The following is a 20,634-nucleotide window of genomic DNA, read 5'->3' on the forward strand; positions in this document are numbered from 1 at the left end:
GTAACTGGTATGTACTGTATGCAATGTATCATTATCACATTATGCAACGACTGTTTCCTCTCTTGCCAGGGTGAATATCTTGTGATATCACTAAGCTCTGATTTCTTCTTCTATAACTCACACTCAGGAAAAGAGTGATGTAAAGTGATCTATGAATTTAGGGTACAGCATCATATCTGCCAGTTCTGAAAACCTTAAATACATGTGTTTAGTCAGACTGAAACTAACACAGCTCGCTGTCAGTGAGGACAGTACTACTGTCGTTAAGTACAATTTAAAGTACTTTTACTGAGTGTTTCCCTTTCCTGGTCCTATATTCTTGTACTGTATAATTCTGAAAGGGAAATATTGTATTTTTTTCTCCACTACATTTATCTGATAACTTCATTTAACTTTAAGATTCAGATGAATAGGAGAACATATAACAATAATAATCCATAAGTATATCTCAATACAATAATATATACTTTTCTTACATGGGCTGTTGTGCAGAATGAGTACTTTTACTTTTGGTTCCTCATTATATTTAAAGTTTAAAAATGCAGGATGTTTCGTAGAGTATTTTTACACTGTGGTATTACTTGTTAAACTAAGTAAAGGGTCTGAGTATTGCATGCACTACTGCTTGCTGTTACTGAATAGGTGCAGTGTATCTGATGAAGTGCAGGCAGAATTCTTTTTGAAATCTTCAATCAGTCAGAATGAGGGAGTTATGCGAAAGCAGAAGGACATGAGATAATGCCGATTGCATTATGCAGTGCTATGTACACAAGATATAGTTCAATGCGGAACACCAAAAAAAATGCAGATATTTAACTTTCATTAGAGTTGTTGACTGTTTTGATATACTGCTCCATATTGTCTGCAAACAATGGATGATTAGACACAAATTATGTTGCCAGTCATTTCTGATCTCTTCAAAACTGAAGTTAATTACTGAGTGTATCTCAAAACTCTTTACTATAAGTAACCAGCCTTCAAAACGTTCTTTTAACCAGCATCCCACTTTTATACTTCATAGTCAAGTCCATTTCATTTCATTTAATCGTTTATTTGAAGAGGGACAGTGCACATTGATGAACATTTAAAACAAATAATGCTTTAAAAACGTAAACATGCCGGATTTTAGCTTTGAGCTAGTTTCCATCCGTAGTCCCTCACATACAACATTTAAGAACATGACATTTATATACATAGTAAAATAAATACATGATATGCAGAAAGAGCATGAGCAGCATATAAGCATTTACTACATGGCAGTACAATGTAGCAGCTACGACATATAAAGTGCAGGAGAAGATAAAAGGGCTACATCAAGTGCAAGAGGAGATGCCCCTGTATTGAAGTGCATCTAGCGGTGATTGCACGTTTGTTTGTTTCTCAACCATTCTTTGAGTTGATCTTTAAAACTGTTCAAAGTGGGACAATCCCGTATCAAATCAAATCAAATCAAAGTTTATTTATAAAGCATATTTATAAAGCACATTTAAAAGCGATTTTTGGTCGGGCCAAAGTGCTGTACATGTAATAAATACGTATGCAGTTGGGAGGCTATTCCACAAAGAGCTGCCCTTAATTGATAGAACATTTTGACAGAAAGTGGTCCGTCTACGGTGGATTTCACAGTCTCCTCTGGTTTCTGACCTAGTGCAGCGTCCAGTGTGTTTTTTGTGGATGAATTCCCCTAAGGGAGGGGGGGCCAGTCCATGTAAACATTTATTAAAAAAACACATACTTTTAAAAGACTTAAAATTGTCAAAACTCAAGAAATTGTGTTTTTCAAGGATGGTACAGTGGTGGTATGAATATGGCTTTCTGTCAAACACCTTGATAGCTCTCTTGTACAGCTGTTCTATGGGTTTCAGTTTTGTGGCACAAGCAAACGACCAGTTTGTCAAACAGTATTCAATGTGGGATAGAATCATACAGTGGAGGTATGACTTTGCAGCATTGACAGTTAAGAAAGGTATCATTTGTTTAAAATTTTGCAAGTTGAATTTAACGGTATTGGATACTTTCTTGATATGTTTCTTAAAAGTCAAGTTCGAGTCCAGTATGACTCCAAGATACTTGAAGTGGGGGACTAGTTCTAATTCTGCTCCGTTTAAAAACACATTGGATCCTTCGATTTTGACTGGTCGTTTACTATCATGCATACTGTTTTTTTTGCATTTAACTGTAAGCAAATGTTGTTCAGCCAGTGTTGAACCTTGTCCCAATTATTTGAGAGACAGGATGTGATTATTTCAGTATTTTTCCCATGTACAAAGATCACCGCATCATCGGCATACATTTGTACATTCAAATCAGGACATACATTAGGCAAGTCATTAATGTACAGAGAAAACAGTAATGGTCCAAGAATGGAACCTTGTGGAACCCCAACAGGGTTCACAAGGTAGGGGGATTTGGTACCGTTGACCAAAACACACTGTTTTCTGTTTGATAAGTAAGATGTAACCCACTGTATTGAATCTGCAGAAAAATTGAAATACGTCAGCTTTGTAAGGAGCACTTGGTGGTCAACAGTGTCAAAAGCCTTCCTGAGATCAAGGAAGACAGCACCTACATATGGGCTTGTGTCCAACATACATTTAACCTTTTCCACAAAGACACAGTTAGCTGTCTCAGTGGAGTGGTGAGCACGAAAACCAAACTGCATTGGGTGGAGTGGAGCGAAACCTTTATCTAAATGTTTGGTGATTAGTTTTGACACCCATTTCTCAGCTATCTCACAGGGGAGGATGCTGATTGGTCTGTAGTTGGACATTATTGCCTTATCCCCAGATTTAAAGATCGGTGTCACCGTGGCCACCTTCCAGGATGATGGAACTTCCCTCGTGCTAATAGATTTCCACCATCTCTTAGCATGTAAAACAGAAAGAGGAGACAGTGACTAAGATCTGATTACTTGACACATCCTCTAATTGTAAAATAATTAAGGGGTCAGATAAAGGTTTTTAAAAGTTTGCATATGTCAGCTCTGTTCCCTTTAAACAGTTCACCTCACTGTGAATGGCACATTTGCCTCTGTTAAACAGTCCTTCTATAACTCACACTCAGGAAAAGAGTGATGTAAAGTGATCTATGAATTTAGGGTACAACATCATATCTGCCAGTTCTGAAAACATGTGTTTAGTCAGACTGAAACTAACACAGCTCGCTGTCAGTGAGGACAGTACTACTATCGTTAAGTACAATTTAAAGTACTTTTACTGAGTGTTTCCCTTTCCTGGTCCTATATTTTTGTACTGTATAATTCTGAAAGGGAAATATTGTATTTTTTTCTCCACTACATTTATCTGATAACTTCACTTAACTTTAAGATTCAGATGAATAGGAGAACATATAACAATAATAATCCATAAGTATATCTCAATACAATAATATATACTTTTCTTACATGGGCTGTTGTGCAGAATGAGTACTTTTACTTTTGGTTCCTCATTATATTTAAAGTTTAAAAATGCAGGATGTTTTGTAGAGTATTTTTACACTGTGGTATTACTTGTTAAACTAAGTAAAGGGTCTGAGTATTGCATGCACTACTGCTTGCTGTTACTGAATAGGTGCAGTGTATCTGATGTTGGAGAAGTGCAGGCAGAATTCTTTTTGAAATCTTCAATCAGTCAGAATGAGGGAGTTATGCGAAAGCAGAAGGACATGAGATAATGCCGATTGCATTATGCAGTGCTATGTACACAAGATATAGTTCAATGCGGAACACCAAAAAAAATGCAGATATTTAACTTTCATTAGAGTTGTTGTTGACTGTTTTGATATACTGCTCCATATTGTCTGCAAACAATGGATGATTAGACACAAATTACGTTGCCAGTCATTTCTGATCTCTTCAAAACTGAAGTTAATTACTGAGTGTATCTCAAAACTCTTTACTATAAGTAACCAGCCTTCAAAACGTTCTTTTAACCAGCATCCCACTTTTATACTTCATAGTCAAGTCCACCATCTCTTAGCATGTAAAACTGAAAAAGGAGACAGTGACTAAGATCTGATTACTTGACACATCCTCTAATTGTAAACTAATTAAGGGGTCAGATAAAGGTTTTTAAAAGTTTGCATATGTCAGCTCTGTTCCCTTTAAACAGTTCACCTCACTGTGAATGGCACATTTGCCTCTGTTAACAGTCCTGTCATGTAAGCTCATGAGCGCCTCCCTGTGGCGGGTGTTGACAGGAAGTTGCATTCAGGTCATGGAAGTTCAAATTTTCAGTAGAGCGTCTCAAATAAAATTATGAGAAAACTTTTTGCAGGAAAACAACCACATTTTCTTGTCATTTTTGTATGGTAAAAGTGCCTGCTGGGTATTTAGGCCCTGGACGTGTCAGAGACCAGAGGAAAGTAGCCTATAAACGCTTCAGAAACACGGTAAGATTTAAGTTCAGGACATTCAAGCTATTAAACTGCTGAAAAACGCTGTGAATGTGTGAAGTTGCAAAGTATTTAACATTGAATCACCAACATGGAAACATAATGTAGCAGGCCTTCATGAGAGCACGCAGACATATCCATCGACTGGGCTTAAGTTGCAACACACTCATGGATGCAACATTTCATATTAAAACTCGTTTTTATTTTAATTCTAAACATATTTAGGAGCCTGGCCTTCTATGGTATGAGTGGTGTTTGTAATTTGTCGATTGACACCTAGAGCAGGTGACGAGTGTTAAAATGGAGGCCACCCATGATTAAAATGACCAAGGAAAAGCAGAGCATTGTTGATATTGCAAACATGTTTTATTACTTAGCGAATGCCTCTAATCAACTTGATCTGATCGGTGAATTGTGCAAAGTTGTTGAATTACTGTTCTCAGCAAGTTGCATCCTCTCAGTTTGTATGGTTGACTTGCTGGCTTTGGCCTTGTTGTGTTGATCTCAGAAAAGTTAGCTTTTTGGAAATTCTCCTTGAAGGATTAAAAGCATCTGGATTTAATTGAATAGTATTGAGCTAGGCTACATTACTTTTTAGTGACTTTGAACGTGTATGTCATATTGAAGGAAGAGTCCCTGTCTAATGCACAGTTTAATAAACTGACATGCATGACCATTAGGCCAAAACAACCAGGCCTTGTTGTTTCTCATTCATTCTCATGCTAACAGTACATTTTGGTGACCATCTCTATGTGCGGCTGTCTGGAGTTGTTAACACTTGTGTGCGTTGTAGGATCTGATTATACATTCCTTTATCAATAAGAAGAAAGTTATTGTTCTCTTGATATATTGCTGCTTCCATGTACTGTCAGATATGTTCTTAATCACTAAAATATTGCTAGGTGATACAGCGAAGAGAAGCCTTTTTCAAAGTGTCACCGACTCACCGGTATGTTCTTAATTTGCTGCCACATATCAAGCGGTTTAAGGATTAGGCTATGTCAATATTGATCTGTAGCTGTGTTTCCTTTGATTATGTTTAAGATGTCAGGGTTGTTTGTGATCGGGCCTGATCCCACGCCTGTAAGACAGCAACGCGGGTATTTTTCGCCCTTTTCAGTATTTCTGTTTTCATGTTTATTTGTTGAATTTGTGGGAAAACGCTAATTGAATCATTTAAATTAAGGAGTCTATCATTTACAGTTTAACGGGAAAAATATATAATAAGAAGTTAATGAAACGTCTTTATTTTATTTTTTTTACGATGCAATTATTTGATCAATAACTTTATTAGCGGAGCGGTTGTCACTTTTATTGTGGCAAAGCAGTAGGATTAATTTGTATTAACATAGTTTTCAAATAATGATCATGCCAAAAACTAATCGAAAACAATTAAATCAACGCATTTGGACTTGTCTGTTGTAACGTAGGTGGAACATTCCATAAATTACCATTACGTGAAAAAAATAAACAAAAGAATGCATTGTTTATGCCATGTGGTAAACCTACCTATATTCCTCTAAAAAATGTAATCCAGTTGCAGTTCCTCTGCACTGTGAAAAAGAAAGCAATCGTTGATGTCATTAAAGTTTTCAAATTAATTAATCACTTAGAAATAATGCTTTGCCATATTCAGCTAATACAAAACGTAAAGAAAAATCTAGATTTTAATTGGCATTGGATCTGTATGTCTGGATTGTCTAGGGTTACTTGAATTACTTGCAGGACTATATATTTTTTATTATTTCCGACCATCGTGCAGACATCACCGCTGAATAAAACTCTTTATGTCCTCCGGCAGTGAGGATGGGCTCAAGGACGCTGTGGATAGAGCTTGCAATCATTGATTGGATTCTCAACATTTAGATTTCTTTTTTTATTCCTATAGAAATAGAGAAACACTGACCTGACTGTGGGGCACGTTTCAGACTTACTTTGAGAAGTCTATTCAGCTCCATGTATCCATCATTATTAAATGTGACAGTAGCCTTGTCCTTGTGTGATGACTTTAAAATACATGTACAGTATAAAATCTTCACCTGCAGCAAAAGGTGGTTTTAAGGCATTTCAGTTTCAAATACACAAATCCTAAAAATAAAAGCCATTTTAACTGATTATATAGGAATTATTAAATATTATTTGGACTGTTTAATCTGAGAGGATGAATGTAGATTTTCTAATAGAAAATTAAATGATTATAATCTTAGAGCCTTAACACTGTCAATGAGATGTCACCCTATTCTATCATAAAAATATAGTTTATATTTTATTAGGAAGACATCCTGTATGTACATTTAAGAAAGTATACACCGTGTTTCTGAGGTACACCCACGCCTCGGCTTAAAGCGATGCATTTGCTGAACCTTGGAACATTTTTTCTGTGTTTTTCTCTTGTTTGGCAAATTATAAGGCGGAGACGAGGGATTTCAAGGACGCGTGGACTTCAATTTAATCGAAGAGGCTGAGAGTGGAGTGGAAGAGTGACACACAGAGGAGAGAAGTTCATTATTCTGCTGAAAAGGAAACCAATGGCTTTCACAGTCGCCATGGTAACCGGCCTTTCTTTTGCCGTCAGACCTATGATAAGGTACTTCACAGCATTAAGCACAATTATTGCAAGGTAAAAGGGGAAATATTGCTTTCCAATGCTAATAGATGTTAGATATTGATTGGCATGGTCATTCATATAGAAGTGTGCCCCAACCTGCCTGATTCTCTGTAACCTTTTAATGAAATGTGATGGAGGTGACGCTGGAGTGATGGATCAGCTGCAGCTTTACTTTAGCTGAATATCAGGAAAAAATACTTGTGACAGCAAGATGATGAAGACCGATTCAGCAGTGAAACACTGAGATGAAGTGAGACAACTTCAAAAATAAAACAACAGGAGGTTTTGAGTTTCCTGAACCTGGCTTTGCAATAATATCGATATTGTGATATGAGAATAGATATTTTCTTAGATTTCTGATATTTTAATATCCCATGAGTGTCTTTTCCTGATTCAATTACAGTATTACCATAAATCAATATAATTTCTTGTCATGTTGTGGCTTTTATTTGCCTTACCCACTTAGTCAATAAATCCCCATTACTGATGCTTACAAAATGCTCATTGTGTAAAAAAGGGCCAAAAGCATCAATGATAAACCCTACAGTATCATCTCAAGATCAATGTTTAGGTATTTGATCAGAAATGCTCTGATATTTGATATTTCTTTCCATATCCTCCAGCCGCTAGCTGCATGTGTTTCCAGCTCTTTGTTGCAAAATGGCCTCATAACATAAATACTAAACACACCCGCCACTTCCTGTCATTAGCATGTCATGTTTGTTGTTCGAGTGACCCTGCTCACATTCATCACACAATGGCGGGTCGGCCTTGGCAGCAGTGAGGTCAAGCACAAGTAGACAGATCCAGCCATGGGGGGTGGATGATGGTGGAAGCCTGCTTATAGTTAGTGTGTGTGTGTGTGTGTGTGTGTGTGTGTGTGTGTGTGTGTGTGTGTGTGTGTGTGTGTGTGTGTGTTGTGTGTGTGTGTGTGTGCTGTGTGTGTGTGTGTGTGTTGGTGTGTGGTGTGTGTGTGTGTGTGTGTGTGTGGTGTGTGTGTGGTGTGTGTGTGTGTGTGTGTGTGTGTGTGTGTTGTGTGTGTGTGTGTGTGTGTGTGTGTGTGTGGGTGTGTGTGTGTGGTGTGTGTGTGTGTGTGGGGTTGTGTGTGTCGGTGGTGTGTGATGTGTGGGTGTGTGGTGTGTGTGTAGTGTGTGGTGTGAGGTGTGTGTGTGGTGTGTAGTGAGTGTGTGGTGTGGTGGGGGGGGGGTGTGTGTGTGTGCTGTGTGTGTGTGTTGCTGTTGGGGAGCCACTTGTTTCTCCACCCCTCCTTTACCCAGCAACCGCATGGCGCTTCTCTTATCTAGGCCGGCTGCAGCCACTCATTAATATTCCGTACATATGGGCAAGTGGCTTTCTGGTATCATTGTCTATTAATGGGAGGGATAATCGCTCATTCAATTATCAGGCAGTCAGCAAAAGACCAACCGTGCCTGCGCACCCCTGGTTCACACGTGGCACAGCCCAAAACCGAGGTTGCCAGCGAGAAGGTGAGAGCGATAGCGGGGATTACAACATATTAGCTTCTTTAATAAGTCAGGCGTGGGGAATAATGTCAAGCAAATAGGGATCTGTTGGCGAACACGAAACATGGCTGAACTTTGTAGCAACAAAGCCGAAGAGGGCAGTATCTTAAACCGTTTTCCTGATAGACTTAAAAGTCGCACATGGCTCGCTCGCACATCAGTGTCACAGCCATGATCCTTCTGACGGTTTCAGGGATGCTTTTAAACACTGAAGCGACTCCTTTGTGGCGATGACCTGTGGTCCGAAAAGGCTGTGGAAAGCTGCGTGATAGACTCTGAAGGCCGTGCTAAATAAAGCTTGACCCTGATCTCTGCAGGCCAAAGATCTGTGGAAGTGATCAAATGTGGCGTTCATCCCTGTTGATCTGTGCTTTGTGGCCCCGGGGCCCCGCGCTGCCTGTGTCCCTGCTGCCGGGGCCACGGCCTGGATATGAGGGGGTTACTGATGGTAGTGTGACCTCTGGCCGTTTTGACCCGAGGAGACCTTGTTGAGTCAACACAAGCACGGAGAGAGGGGAAGAGGGAGAGTTGGAAAAGGTTGTTTGGTGCACTGAGTTTCTTCAGGAGGTGGGCCAGGAGGGAGTGCAGAACTGTTGCAAGCGGGGGTGTTTGGGAGAGTGTGAAAAAGATAGGAGGTGAAATGTTAACAAATTCGTATAAAATCCGTAGTTTGATAAATTTTCCGCATTTTGAATGAACCGAAGGCGGCTGTGGTTGTGGAGGGCCTTTGTTGGAGGTCCCATTTTCTCTGGCAGAGCAGCACGCTCACAGGGTCAGCGAAGTTACGAAAGTAATTAAAGCTTGGTGATTCACTGCCTGCTGCAGAGAAAAGAAAGCAAGCTGTCATTCTGATTTAGAAAAATAAATTACAATTTTAATAATGGGGGAGGATGGGGGTGCGAGAACGTCTAGAGCCTTGGTGGGTTGGGGGGAGGCGGGGTGGGCATGCTGGGTGGGAGGAGGGGTCGAGGGGGTTGCTGGCTGACTACTTATCAATAGTTGCAATTTTTTGAAACCGCATCGGTAGTACATTGCGAGAGCACAAGTGCCCTTAAAAAAAGAAAACCCTGGAACATTAACATACTGATTTCATGCGCATGGCAAAGGGCCTGAGCCAATATCAGAGAGGACTCAGCAGTCCTATTGTCTGCTGGGACTCTGGTCCCCTCTGATATGAAAATTCAATTATTTTATAACTAGATCTGGCGCTGCGTTTTGACTGTCGACGGTAGCGCCTTGCCAGCTGCATCAGTGTGGGGGACCAGAGGCTCCTGATAGCGAGAGGGAGGCCTTTCAGACATTGACATGTTTTTGGGGGACAAGATTGCCTAAATGTGTTGCATTTAAGGGCTGAAAGTTAATCTAATGCACCACCATTATCTCACTCAGGTAATTCCAATACCATCCTCAATCTATGTTTACGCTCATGCACGCACCCGCATGCTCGCACATCCATTCATTCTTCAACACTTTGAATCTGATTCTCAGGCTTTCTGCATCCAAACAGGTAATGTATTTATTTATTTTCCCGCGGCACATATTCTCGGGGAGCTGGGAACTATATAGAAGTTGTTTTCTAAGAGACATCAGCAGTTTCTAGGTCGTAATTTTGTAGGAAGACACAGAAGAAGACATACGCAATATGAAATGGTACTCAGTGTAAAAATGCTTTTTTTTACTAAAGGAACAGTTTTTCAAGAACTTTTATACTTACGCAATACTGGGTGCAAATAGTACATACATTCATAGTTATATACTAAGTTACGTACCCTTCTCTGTGAAAAATGGACACACATTTTCACAAATATCTTTGTCGAAGTGTACAAGTTGTTTTGTTTTAAAATGAGTAATTTCCTCTTCGCTAATGTTGCATTAATGCAGACACCAAAACTTCCGAGGTGCTTTCCACACAGACAAACAAGGTGGCCTATTTTCTGAGTTTATGGGACAAATCCTTTCATTACCTCCGTTGCTCATTGTGAGTGTTCTGAGGGGGGTCTGTTAAGATTAGGGAACAGGAAGCAGCCCCCTGGTATGGCCCTCTCTACTCAGACCCCACTGTGTTGTGCTTATTAACCCAGCCTGGGAGAAGACGTACCTGCCTCCCCTCATTAGGCCGCGCTGGAGTACGCGCTCAGCCCGCAGAAGAAAGGAACATTAATTAGTATTCTCCGCAGGGGGAACTGCCATTAGCACTTAATTAGCAGTAAGAGTACCATTCAGCCGGACGGCCAGTTAGTGTCTAACACAATATGTTCTGTGTCTTTTCCCTGTGTGTCATGGTAAAACGCTGATGAAAGACCTTATCGCTGGTGCATGTGTGTCGAGCTGTGCTGCATGTCCCTTATATTTTATGTGCAAGTTTCTTTTCCTATGTAGCTTATCAGACCAAACATGTCATGTCTTGTTGTGTTTATGGGTTATTTCTGCAGGATATTTTATATGTCATGTACACAGCTAAAGTGTAGTTGTGCAATGAAAATCTTGGGTTACAGGTTCCTGTAACAATACAACATACATCTATATAAGACATAAAACACATTTCAATATGACGTGCGCAATAGAAGCTGGTCTTAAGGCACAGTGCAGGCCTGTGCTCCCGAGTCAGCGCATCTCTCTGAATTCAACTGTGTGCCGCCCTCTCAGTACTGTTGACCCCCATGAGGGCAAACACTGTATTCCCATCTGCCCGAGTTGGTAAAGTGGGTGATTAGGGGATTTAGGTCAACTTTTCCCATTGGTCTGCTGAGTAGGCATTCTTCTCTCTTTTCTCTGTGTTCTCTGTCCAGCACCGTCACCAGCGAGGAGGACAAGGGAAGCTGTTAACCCACCTCGGTCCACTCCTCGGCCTCGCCGGTCCTCACTCTCCCCCTATACTCCCCCCACCTTCGGATGGTGGTGGTGGCGGTACCTTTCCCTTCCCGAAACCTGAGAGGCGGAGAGCTGTCATTTGCCAATTTGGCCTGAATGGGGCGGACAGCGGATTGAATGTCGTTTTCCCACCAGGCTGCACCATCCAGAGCAGCAGGGGAGGGAGGGGGATACAGGGAGTGGGGTGTAATGCTAGAGTAAAATTAGAGCTTTGATGGCAGCTAATAGTTTGTGATGGGTGGCGCTGATGTGGATTTCCAGTAAAGACGCCACAGGTTCCCTCTCTCTCTGCCTTTCTCTGTCCTGCAGCCAAGCACTGACACACCTATGAGATTATGTGGGCCCTGCCTTCTTCCTCAGAGCTGTAATTTCTCCCCGCTCAATGTAATTATACATCTCCGACTGCAGGCCTGCCTGTGTCAAAGGGCCAGACTGGTCTCGTTTCTCTGTGCGCCTTCTTGTCTCTCTCACAGGACGGACAGATTTTGTTACTGAAGTCCTTCATTTCACATTTGTGTATGAGACTGTAGTATTAGTGCTGAAATAATAACTCGATTAACCCTCATGCTCTGTTCCTGATGCTGGAGACATCAGGCTCTTTTTTACAACCTCAAAAAATACACTTTACATCTTAATTCATTATTTATTCAAACACATTAGGTATACCCTACAGAAAATGTTGCATAACTTCTGTTTGTGCTCGCAGAAAGCTCAGATGTAAAACACGATGAAATGCAAACAATCTGCCCTTTATTTGAGTTTTAGTTGATGGAACTCTTTAAATAGTGTTCCCAATCCGAGTCTATTGGGATGTTGTTTTTTTCCCCAAAACATTCTTTTCTTCAGTGTCTTGATACCTGATTTTAGGGAAGCGTTTACCCCAATCTATCCTGTTCATTAGTCTAATCTTTGTCTATTTTAAAATAATTGATTAATAATTTAAGAACATTTACATCAGAAAATGGCATTTCAGGAGTAAGTATTTGCAGCTTTTTTCGATTCCCTTGGGTTTTTAAATTGCCATTTGTTGCCTTTGCTGCATCAGTTTCAGTGCTGGTAGGTTTTTTTTTGCAACTGTAGATTCATCAGCAGGCAAAAAGCACTTGTTATTCTTCCATGGAGTTTTTTTGATGTGCACTTTTAGGTACTTTGAGTTTACAGTATTGTGATACGTTATGAAATGAGTGAATGTACTTGAGTGTATTGTGCTGGATGAGAAGGGTCTCAGGTATTGCAGCTGTTTCCTTCAGGGGTTTAAAACCATTGGTCCCTGTGGCCCTCTCTCCCGCCCTGCTTCCCCATGAGAAACACGAGGATGCACGAAACACAACACTGGGAGCTGCCTCAGGGAAACAGCCACACACACACACACACACACACACACACACACACACACACAGACAACATGAGATGTTTTGATAGCTTCTGAGGCACGAGCGGCACTCTGATGTTCTGACAAATGTAAGCTTAAAGGTTTCTTAAATATCCATATCAATCTGCAGCCTTGTCAGCTTGACAATGACGGAAACTGAACACCATTACCAGCGTCAGGCAGTATCGTCCTCATCAGTGCAACATTAGAGAAATAGTCTTCCCTCTGGAAGACATTCCTCTGGACGTTAGCCCAGCCAATGCACTTTGAGGGAATGACTCTTCACACCTTAGAGGTATTTTACTGTTGGGTCTGAATGTTGGGTTTGACACCACAGTGTTTTCAGGTTTAGGGCCTTATGTGTGGATGGAGCTTCCTTCTTTGGTTTTAGAGTCAGAAACACAATATCCTGTTTTAAAAATGGATCTTATTGCATTGATTTCATTGTTCTGCCCTGTCTTGGTAATGCTTATATGCTTGTGACCGTGCGAGGTGATTGTCCTCTTCCGGCTGCACAGAAAGCATTGTACTCTGCTCTCTCGGGATGGGAGATGTTTTGTTTTTTGAGCTCTTTCACACCAGCTCTCCCTCTCGTTTTTTTTTTTCGCCAACACAATAGCCCTCTCTCCTCTCACCCAGCGTGGCAACCCTTTCAAACGGGAAGCTCCAGGTCAGTTTCCCTTGCCAAGTTTTGCAGCCTGCCATGTTGTCTATTCTGCTAAGCTATTTAAAAAATGTTGAATATCAACAATGGCTTTGACTGGTGCATTGTCAACTTTTGTATGAAGCAATCTTGGCTGAATGAGATGGGTCCCAGAGCAGGGAGAGCTCGGCTGCAGTGTGCACTACCACACCAGCGACTGCCCGGCTCTCTTCTCTTTATATTTCTCTGCTGCACAGGGAGCTGCCATGGTGCTGCTGCTGCCGTCTGAAAGGCCGTGGTTGGAGTGTGTGCTGAGGCTCTGTGCTGTGGATGTCACTGCTATCTTCCAGGCCATGGTCCTGCTCCTGGCCCTGCTGACAGCCAGCTGCTGAAGGTGTGTCTAACAGAGGGATTGGGAAGCAGCAGCAGCATTGGGACCAGTCAGACCCTGGTGAGTTTCCTCAAATTTCTGGCCAGAGTGGGAGGAGGTTAGTAGCAAAGAGAGAAGAGAAGAGGGAGGGGGCGTCCAGGGAGCTGTTTACTGTCTCTGTTCATACTTTGGTCAAGACATTGTCGGACTTTAGCTAAATTATGTTTTATTAATCACACATCATGTTACCTGTTGGCATATACGTCAATCTGGACAGAATGATTACTAATGACAACAGAAGAATAACGTTTTGGGATTTGAACCCATGTAACGCACCAGAAATGTGCAAAAGTGACAGAAAGTCCTGCTACGCCTCTTTTAAATGACAACGCCAAACAGTCTATAAGCGTTTTGATACTTTAACGTTGATGTTCAAACCCCTCACCATACCAAAGGTTTGTCTGATATGCACACTGGATGCATCGGCGACTTTCTGCTGAGCTCGGTGTGTTTGCACAAGCGCATACATCTATGTTTGTGTAAGTGAAGAGAAAGATGAAAGCAAGAATGAGAGCTTGCTTCCAGATAATGGTAGCTTAGGCTCTTTGTCCCGCTGTCAGCCAGGAGAGGAGCGAGGCTGGAAATCGCTCCAATGCAGCGGCAACATCTTGTAGGTTTCATTGACATATCAGTCTATGGGGCAATGAGCCGTCGCCTCTGCTGTCCTCTGGTGTGTGTGTGTGTGTGTGTGTTCCTGTGTGTGTGTGTGTGTGTGTCTGAGTGTGTACAAGGTGGCATACCAAGGTGTACGTCTTTGTTATCTATGTTAGTGAAAGTTGATACAAGCAATTTTTTAGTAAACGAGTGTAATGCACTGCAAGTGATGGAGCTGCTAAGAGGCAGTAGCTCTGAGTCAAGCAGCTACATCAAGTATAATGCACAATTTATTTTTGTAATGCTTTCACATCTTTTTTATGTTAATATTATCTTTCATATTGCAAGATTATAGCAACAGGAGACACTAAAGCTTATATATGTAGATGCATTTTCTGTCTGATAGAATCTTATTTAAAATGTAAACCTCTTTTAAAGTAAAAGCTCCAGCATGTAATATAATGATATTGTTTTTTCACATTGAACACTAAATCATTATTTACCCTGAACTGATTCTTAACATTTGTATTATGCTTGCTTTATCATAAACCCTACTATTCTTCATATAATAATGACTTAATGTAGTAAGAAATCATTGAAAGTCTGACTTGGCCAACCTTTTTCAAACACTTACCTGAATCCTCTATATTTTTCCAGTCCCAGAGAAAATAGTAAACCCCAGTAAAGAGAGCGAAGACCTCCTGGAGGACCTGCTGTCCTCTGTCTCACCTCCTCTGAGCTCAGCCCACAGCAAGGTGACCAAATTCATCTCAGACCAGCCCATCCATTACCTTGTCACCACAGTCAGCTTCCCACCTTAGTTAGCTCTTCCCCGCGAAGCCTCTAATGAAATACGCAATAATCACCGCACTCATCTCGTCATGCTCAAGGTAATTAATATATTTAGAGGGCGATGGCTAACTCTTAATTAAATTATGCCTCCTTTAATGAGACCTTGACTGGGGCTAAATTTATGACCACTATCTGCTTTATCAAGTGCTCTGCACGCAACAAAGATTTATCATTTTCTCCCAAATTACAGCCAGATTACACACAATGGTACTCATGATTTATATATCAATTTATGCTTGTTTGTTTCTTTATTTAAGGTTTAATAAATTACCTCTGGTAATTACTTAACCCAGTTTTAGCTTCTTAAAAGCCCCAATTTCTGCAATTAATGTGTGGTGCCGTATCGCTGTTACATATTCATTTTGGAGGCGAATACAGATAACAACTTGGTGGCATTAATCATATTACAACATTGGGTGGATTTAATTAATTAAAGTTACACTGCAAATTAATTGCGCATCCTCACAATATTATCTTAAACTAATGAAGGCTTGACAAAGGGACTGTTTCATTTTTTTTTTTAAAGAGGCTAGATTAGTGGGATCTCAATTATGGCTAAAACAAAAGAGGGCTGCTTGCTTGGGCATGGCGCAAATCAAAAAGTGACGATTCAGCAGTTTCTTCCAAACAAAAAACTGAGAAAGTTTCCATTGTTTTTGGAAAAACTGAACATGGCAATGATTCAAAAGATACATGGAAAATAATGAGTGCTGTAATTAGCCAGTCAGGCAATAACAGTATTTAAAATGATCTTCATATAGAGGTGCTTGATAATGCCATTCACAGGCGGCAGGCATCTGCTTGCTGACAGACTGATCATAACTTTTAATGCGGCTGCAAAGAAAGCATCTAGAGGCCTAATTTTAACTGAGTTCTCTTTTGTTGCACGTTTACAGCATTTGGTTTTATTCAGGGTGCATCTCATCCTGAAAACGCCTGCAGAGCAAACCCTTGAATCCGGCAAATTAGATGTAATACAAAGACTCTATAGGATAAATGAAGATTGCAAAGATTAGAGGTTCAAGTGTGAGCTGAGCTTTAGCTGAGGAAGTTGAGGCAGCAGACTTTGTTCCTGAGCAAACACAGAAGTGATCATGTTGCGCTCTAGATGGCTTAATCCAGCCTCGCCCAGTGGCTCAGAAGCAAAACCATATTTATTGAAATTTTCTGCCTAATTTAAACTGAATTGAAATTAGCTTTCAATGGATAAGAGGTTATAATTCACAGTAATTTAGTATTTTATTTTTCATTTAACGCATCATATACCAAATGTTTTAATATGAGTGTACCTCCTAATCTGCTAAGTAAGCGTAAAGAGTCTTTGTCTAAGAAATGACTTCAAGGAGCTCATAATCATTGTGTATTCATTTAAAAATACTTCCACTGACGTCCTCTGCTGTGATATCATTTCATTGGCTTTTAGCTTCGTTAGTCAATAACTGCAGGAAAAAGCTTGTGTCAATTATGGGAACTCCAAGGGTCAGTGAGTATATGAATTTTTAACTGCACACTGCTGCCCAAGATTATATTAAGTGGTCTTGTAACAATGATTAACCCCGGCAGTGTGTGCAATTTTGCATGCACTTGTGTGTCGAGCATACTTGATAAAATATGTCTGAAATGTGCATCCCTAAATGATAAGCGGCTACAACCCAAAGAGGGTGAGGTGATGGAGTGAAAAACTATTCCCCTTGGCTAAGTGAGATGGAGCAGAGCGTTGGGTGGTCACGCCTTGTCTGCTCATGACAGTGGCGGGTTAAAGAGATTACACTGGGTCTGTGTCAGCAGCCTTGGCCTTGCTCACACAGGAACATAATGAGGAAGGACATGCTTGGCCTGCCGGGGAGAAAAAGAGACTGAAGTTTGAAGCATTCTTCACCGGCAGCTAAAGGAGGAAAAACAGCTTTTCGCATGTTGTCTTACAAGCCCAGGTCAATAAGCAAGACAGTCACATTCCCCCGGGCAGAACAAGGTGACGGACACATATCACTCCTGGGCTTAACTTCCCCTTCACCACAATGAAAACATAAATTACTTTGCTACAGTGGAGGCAGAAATGTAGCGTTCTCCATTAGCCCTCGAGTTCTCCTGACAGACTTGCAACACTCCACCAAAGCTCTCCTGAAAATCGATGCATCTGTCCTTGTGTGTTGTGTTTCTTTTTTGAAGGTTTGAGTGACAGTCCCTCCACCTAATGATTGAACGTAGATGCTTTCACTGCCTCCGATGGGCCCACAGTAAAATCTGATCGTCAGGTTGCATCCCAACATTTGGTGAGTTTACTGCCCGCTTTATCCCTTTCCATTGTCTCTTAACTTAAGCTCCATACAGCTGCTCTGTGGTGCAACAAATGGGGGACATGATGACAGGCAGCAGTAAGAATCCAAAAATGTCCAGATCAATGCTAGTGAGTAAATAGTATTCACACCATCTTTAACAAATCAATTAATTCTTTTGAGGTTTTCATCCAGACCCAAGTTGAACCTATTTAGTAATACAAATCTTTATTAGGGAAACTTAATTAGATTATATATAAAAAATTAAGGACTTTCTTGGTTTTTTTTCACTTTAGTTTTCTTCCCAAATTGAGGTTGTTCTTTAATAAAAGTTAAACATAAATATATGCAATTCAGAGGGAAACATCTTTTTCATGTCATTATTTTTTGGAGAAAAGTCTTTTATTTAAAAAATGTTAAAGTAAGTAAACTAAAACTCACTTTAGGTGACTGTCCTGTCTTTAAGATGCAAAGTTGCATAAATTCAGTTTTACCTGTTGCTGGACTGGCTAATATTATTCTCTGAACTGAGCATCCAGGAATAAAATAAATGTTTGTCTTAAATAATGGTTTTTATTCAGAATTTCTTACCATACAATTATGAACCATGATTGATGATTAAAGAGTCTGGAGTAAAAACCCTAAGACGGTCAGAGTAAATGTTTCCAAAGCCATGATTCTGCATTACCCACACGCATTAAACACTTTTAGTTATTTTTGGGTCAAATAAGTCAAATTACCATCATCAGTACTAGCCCTGCTTTGTAAAATAAAGAGGTGATAATAGCATCACTTTTATTCCTTTAAATGACCCGTGAATATTATTTTACCTGTGTTGAACTGTGAGGACGCAACCATTCACGCCGACACAATGGGAACAGCAGACCGTGCGTAAATTGCATCTTCATTTGCATTCCTGGTCCAAAAATCATGCAAATCTTAATGAGACAGTCTCCATTGTGGCTGTAATTGAAAAGCCATTCTTTGTTAATTACTGTTTCTCAAAGGCCTTGTCCGCAGTCACTGAGCTGAAACAAAAAAAGTTATTGATTCTGCAGGTCGTGGAGTTTAAAATGGACGCGTAAAATATTGTTGTTTATTGTGGGTTTGATATGCGATTACGATTGTAAAAAATATCTATGTCCAATTTGGAAATTGTTAAAAAAAAAACGATAAAAAACTTGTAAACGCAGCTTATAACGATACAAAGGCAATAAAAAAGCCATAAATTACAAGCACTTATTTGCAGCTGAATGGCAGACATGCAACGCCAGTGTCTAGTCGTATAATATTAAAGTTGAGCGTATTTTGTCCGTCATTAATTCAAATTGTCTGACCATAAAGCTCTATTGGCCGAGCAAAGGATGCGGACATGCAGAAAACTCAACTGTTTTCAAAGGTGGGATTAATGGGGTTTTTGTGTCGAGCTCAATGGATTTTAATTCCCTTAAAGCTCTTTGCAAATATAACTTACATTTTGGTTTGTTTTGTTTTCCAGGCCCAAAGGCCAGAATAAGACTCTTTTTTTCGACCAAAAAAACCCTTTTGTTTTCTGCGAGTCCTACCAAACTGATCCCCCAGATTAAATGATGTTTAGGCATAAATATTTAATTCTAACACGCTATTTGATTCTTATACTACTGAGAATCTGAATCATTACGAAAATATACTTAAATGGAATGGAACAATGGAATTCTCCTAAAAAAATCAATGGTTTGAGAAGAAATATATGCGCAATTCATCAATTTTTATAAAGATGAATTATCTATCGAGCAACAAGCAGGTTATATCCTCCCATCAGGACATCCACATTTCCCCCAAAATTCAACAGTGGGATCCTGCAGCCGTGCGCCCTGAGAGCCCCTCTGGGCTGTCAGGCTCGTTGAATCAGAGCAGACTGTGCTGGTGGTCCTCCGTTCCTTAATTAGGAAATTAGCTGCACAGAGGCCCTCATTACCAAACTCCGGGTTACTCCTGGTGTTTTTCTCCCCTTTCTCTGTCTCCCTCTCTGCTACCGGTCAATTTCCATAAGAAGATTACAAGCGGATCAGTATTGAGATCTGCCCAGATAAACAAATAACTGGTCCCTGAGAATAGATGGCTGCTAATTGGACGTTAGTTTTATTGCTCTTGCTCTGTTTGCAACGCCCCATTGAACGCGAAAATTAAATTCATGAAGTGATGTCTCTTTTCAGCTGATTTACTGCAACTAAATGAGGGATTTAAAGCTTTCCCTCACAGTAAGATAACACATCATTTTTCTTTATGTGGTCTCATTTGAAACAAGCATTTTATTTGTACTGTAGGTCTTTTTTAAAGCCACAGTACAACTTTTGTACAAATAAATGTTATTGACATTCGAAAAACATTCGTAATTGTATATATACATTGTTGTATTTTTTTTAACGGTAACTTATTATTGAAATTAAATAATGATGTTATCGGTTCAATGCTAATTTAATAAAATGCAGCTCATTGCACCCTTGTGTAAGATCTTATCCTGGGTCAGTGTTTTAAACTAATTTAGTGGTTTTCCAGATGGACTCTGTTTTTTGCATTTTAACATAATTGCTCTCTACAACGGTCATATATTTATAATAAAAAAAGACTGGGTGCTCCGGTCCCTAAGGTGCTCTGCATCTATAATAAAATGCATGAGTCGTACTTTTCAGATTGCAAGCTCCGGGAGGTGAAGCACTCTAAAATGCACATATCAGCACGATCCCCGCAGAGCTCTTCTAAATACTGAGGTGTTAATAGTGGTTTTCGATGGGCGATTCTCTCATTATCATTAGCAGGTGTGAGCTTTGCCCTGTTGGGCGATCGGTTTCTGTGGGGTTTCAGGTAGTTTGTAAGCAGACACATGCAAATGAAGGCCACTCCATGCTAATCATTTTAATAACCATCAACACTGCAGAGAGAAAACAAGTCCGCAAACAGAAGCTGAAACTCGCACGAGCTGCCTGTAAAGAGTCCCAAAGCAAACTTTTCCTCAGGGATTAAAGAGATGGCCCGTCCTCTCCACAAGAGGTCGTTGATGTATTACAGTTTTGCATTGTGGTGCCTGATCGCT

Source organism: Trematomus bernacchii, unplaced genomic scaffold, assembly GCF_902827165.1.
Source record: "Trematomus bernacchii unplaced genomic scaffold, fTreBer1.1, whole genome shotgun sequence".
In the NCBI taxonomy this organism is placed as follows: Eukaryota; Metazoa; Chordata; class Actinopteri; order Perciformes; family Nototheniidae; genus Trematomus; species Trematomus bernacchii.